This window comes from Plecotus auritus (assembly GCF_963455305.1).
Source record: "Plecotus auritus genome assembly, chromosome: 4".
Lineage (NCBI taxonomy): Eukaryota > Metazoa > Chordata > Mammalia > Chiroptera > Vespertilionidae > Plecotus > Plecotus auritus.
In genome coordinates this window covers 138,562,702-138,567,438 of record NC_137775.1, presented here as the reverse complement: position 1 = coordinate 138,567,438, position 4,737 = coordinate 138,562,702, and the positions used below count along the sequence as shown (strand labels likewise).

Below are 4,737 nucleotides of genomic sequence, written 5' to 3'. Positions count from 1 at the left end.
CCAGGCCTTGGCCTGCTTACCCCCGTCCAACCCCCAGTACAGCTCCTTAAGCCTGTCCTCTTGCCTGTCCCCAAGGCGTCTGGGGCAGCATGCCCACCCCCAGCTATTTATAGCCATTTCTCCATCACATGACCCCCCCACTGCCACATCTGATCTGCTTGGGGTCGAAGCAGGTGTGAGAGCAGTGCGGGGGAGGGGCTGGGGTGAGAACCCGAGGGACAGCACCGCAGGGAATTCCCTCAGCAGGGCAGCAGCACTGTCCCCCTCCTTAGTCACTAGGAGGTTGCCAGCCCCCAGCCACTGGTCCCTCTATAAATATCGCCCAGACCAGGATGGAAAACTGCTCAGCGTGCTCCAACCTGTGTACGTCCAGAGCGTGTTAAAATTACACCATCCAGTGTCGCACCTCTCTTCTCTAGCATGTGGAAGACCAGGCTGCGGTGCTGGACATGGACGGAGTGATTTCAAGGTCTGGAAACACTGGAGAGTAACTCACCTGGGGCAGTAACTGATGCTTCTCTCCCATCTTTCCCTGCTGAGTTGTTCCCTGTTCTGTATCTTCCCAAGGTTTGGTCCTCATCTGTCAGACCACCTCTCCCAACCCATCAATGTTCAGTTTTCTCCTCCAGGTTTGCCTTTCTGTCTGCCAGGGGCTGCTAATAATGCTTTGGTGCCATCCCTTGACCCCACCTTATCTGTCATCCACTGGGTGTGGGGTGCTGTGGGAAGCAGAGTGATAGCCTTGGCTTCTGGCATTTCTACCACTTCCCAGACTGAGAAGTGTCAGCGCACAAGCATCATGGATTTATGGGGAGGCACTCAGCTTCCGTGTGGACTGAGGGGTGCCCACCTGTCTATCCAGTGGGTTAGATAACAGGGGGAAGTGGGCCAGAGGAGGGATGGGAGTATTTCTCATGAGAACCCACAAACATAAATGATGATGGGGAAGTACTCTACTATTCTTCCCTTTTTCAGGTCAATAAATCATTTTTGGCCAAGGACAAACTATTCTATCTGGCATCACTCTTTTTTTTTTTTTGCAAATTTTCCTAGGACATTCTTTCTCCTGTGAACTCCATACTATAGAAGAAAAGTTGTAAACATGAGCCAATGTGTAGTTTAGGATCCATCACCAAGTGAGGCCTGTCCCAGGGCAGTCCAAGTTCAGGCATGATAGGGAGGGACAATAAACATCTGGTCTACAAGTAAATTTGGATCTAGGCTAAATGGACCTGTCCAAGCCACGTGGGATGATGGATACCATCAAACGTACCTTTTCTAACAAATCTTCTGAGCTTGAAGGCGAATAATCTTACCTACCCACAAAGGTAAACATGTGCCCATTTGAAGGACTAAATCTCTGCAGGCAGAAAATAAGGAAGGCGTTCTAAGGGGTTGGTGTGAGATGAAAGGAATACTGTCTTAAAGAAAATACAGTGCCCAAGTAAAAAACATTGTGGAGTATGGCTCTCCTGAAGGTAGCCAGTTCTGTAGGATCTTGATAATCCCAACGAACAAATATCTAAGACAATTCCTATTTCTTCACTATTCCGGAGAAAGTCAGGGTCTGGTTATGGATTCCGAGATTTGGAGGCAGAGATTGGTGGGACTGGGGAAGCCCTCACACTTGACCAAGCCAAGCAGAAGCACCTGCTGCAATTCTGGAACCCAGATTCTGAAATGAGGAGGGCCAAGGAAACTACAGCTGCTAGTACAGAATGTGAGCGGAATCCCTTGAGTTTGAGGTTATAAATCGTTCAGGTCTCATGGGTTATCATCTGCAAGAGAATAAAATGTAGACTGTGCCCATCCCCCACCCCACCTCATGGGTACAGTGCTTAGGTTCTTATTTGGATGGCTAAAGATGGACTTCTAGGGAGTTCTGTGAAAAGCTCCTAATTTGGAAACAAATTCATAGGCATGCATGTATTCTCTAGTATATGTATACTGGCCCGGCCAGTATTGCTCAGTGGTTGAGCATCAACCCATGCACTAGGAGGTCGCTGGTTTGATTGCCAGTCAGGGCACATGCCCGGTTTGAGACTCCATCCCCAGTGGGGCGTACAGGGGCGTGTTGATGTTTTTCTCTCATCAGTGTTCCTATTTCTCTCTCCCTCTCCCTTCTTCTCTCTCTAAAATCAATAAAAACATTTAAAAATTTATTTAAAAAAGATATGTATACTGTGTAAGATATATATTCTCCTGAGGTTTTAAATAGATTTTCTTAAGGTCCATGATACTAAAAGATTAAAACCTAGTATAGGTTTATGGAATTGCTATTTGAAGAAGGTTGTCAGAAGTGACCAAATAGCAGTAATTTCTTCTGTACTCATTGGACCTTGCCTCCCAGACCCCTTAAAAATCCTTGGTTCCTTCCCTTGCGCTCCACGAGGCCCTCCCGATAGCACTGGACAGACAGGTCTCTTCCTCCCTCTTCTGGTTTTTCAAGTACGATACACTTTTCCCCTATTCTTTATCTAACTAGGGCTGAGATGGAATAATAACATTGTCATTAGTCTCAGGTGGGAAAAAATCTAGAGCCCCTTAAAGTGAGGAGGGAGAAAATCTCATGCTAAGAAAATAGTCACAGATGCAATATTGTTAGTTAAAGGTGCACACACAAGGTGTCATTATTTCACATGCTAGCTTCAGTGTCCTCAGAAAGGCAGTGACTTAGAGGGTTACGGAGATAAATGAATGCATGCCAAGTTCCCATTGTGGCCCTGCTGTGGTGGCTCACTTGGTTGGAGCCTCGTCCCATGCACCAAAAGGTTGGGGGTTCAATTCCTGGTCAGGGCACATACCTACATTCCAGGTTTGATCCCTGGTCAGGGTGCATATGGGAGGCAACCAATCGATGTTTCTCTCTCATATCAATGTTTCTCTCTCTAAAATCAATAAAAACATATCCATGGGTGAGGATTTTTTTAAAAAGTTACCATAGTGTTTGCTCCCTGGTAAGCACTGAATGTGAACTCTCATTATTAAACTGAAGCTTTATTTTGTGAGAGTTAATGCGTTAACACCATGTGATTTTCCCTACATCATCACATTTAATCCTCATAGAGACCTTCGAAGGTAGAAATAATTTTTCTCATTTGTAGATATGGGAGACTGATGTTCTGTGAGATTAGGTACCTTAGCCAAGGTCTCTAGCATCTTAAAGGACTGAGCCAGCATTCAAATCTACTTTATTCCAAGCCCATGCCCTTCAGGTTCCATTACTTGCTTTTTTGTATATTTGAAGTCTCTGAGCCTCACTTCCTCTTCTGTAAAATGGGAAAGTGACTACCTCATGGGACTGTGGAGGATGGGAAGGCTCCAAGCAGTGCCTGCGACATACTGTCAGTTGTAGCGATTATTAATGACTTCCCCAGATGAGAGGCCTTCCCCCATGTTTCATTTCTCTCTGTTCTCTTCCCATTGGAGGAAACAGGCTGGAGGGCAGCCCCAGCTCGGAGATAATTTTAGAAGAGAATCCCCTGGCAGAGGTTAGCATGGGGAAGGGAATAGACTGAACTTCAACCTGATACCCTTATTCAAGGGCGGGACTGGGGAGGACCTGGAATCAGGCTGAGACAGATGCTGCTCTGTAATCCCAATGTGTCACTCCTCCTAAAAGCCTTCCTATCCAGAGAACAGGGACTTATGTTAGCCCCACTCTTCCAGTACTTTCTTAACCTCTCCTAGACTTTGTATCCTTCCCTCCCTTGAGGATATTCCACTGTTGTGTCTTACAGTACAGCCAATCAGCTTCAGTCCACTCCCCATGCCCTTTGCCCCAGTGGTCTTCTCCAGCTACTTCCCCTCCCTCCACCTGATATGCTTCCACTCCACTCAGTCCCTTTCTGCTCTTCCTCCTTTACATTCAGCCCCCAGCTACTTCCCACCACATGCTCCTGCGGAATGTCCCTTTTTGCTGAGCCTCCATAGCCTGCCTGCACTGGCACACTTGCCTCTCCAGGTCTGCTTCATACACATTGCACCCTGAGAATCCAATTACACACAGCCCACTGCTTAGATCTTACCCTGGCTGTTCCGGAATTCTCTTACAACCTATGCTCACCCTAGGAAACCCGAAATCCAAATTGAACCATGAGCTAAGGAATTCTATACGCCTCATCCTCCATTTCCAGCCCAGTCTGTTTCTCCAGCCTTCACCCCATACTTGAAATAATTCAGAAGCAACACTGCTTGCTAATGACTCTTTCATCTCTTCTGTGTGAAATGCCAGTGCTGGCCATATTATGGGCAGCTGCTGGTGGTCATGACAACTAAGATTATCTCAGGTGTGAACCTGGACATCTAAAAAAAAAAAAAAAAATTTTAGCAGGGCCCGGCTGGTTTGGCTCAGTGGTTGAGCACTGACTTAAGAACCAGGTCAGTTTGATTCCTGGTCAGGGCACATGCCTGTGTTGCGGGCTTGATCCCCAGTAGGGGGCGTGCAGGGGGCAGCTGAGCAATGATTCTCTCATCAATGATGTTTCTATCTCTCACTCCCTCTCCCTTCCTCTCTGAAATAAAAAATTGGCAGAGTCCGGTCAGTGTGGCTCAGTGGTTGAGCGATGAGCTATGAATCAGGAGACCCCCAATCAGGGCACATGCCTGGGTTGCGGGCTGAATCCCCCATAGGGGAGGATGTAGGGGGCAGCCGAGCAATGATTCTCATTAATGTTTCTATCTCTCTTTCTTCTCCCTTCCTCTCTGAAATCAATTAAAGAAATATATTGAAAAACT

The 4,737-nt window shown here is 46.9% G+C and overlaps 1 protein-coding gene across 1 annotated transcript in view; it reads left to right on the top strand.

Annotated features, from left to right (window-relative positions):
• FAM131B (family with sequence similarity 131 member B) overlaps positions 1 to 4,737 on the top strand; it is a 75,599-nt gene that overhangs the window by 55,977 nt on the left and 14,885 nt on the right. The gene's annotated exons all lie outside the window — the stretch shown is intronic.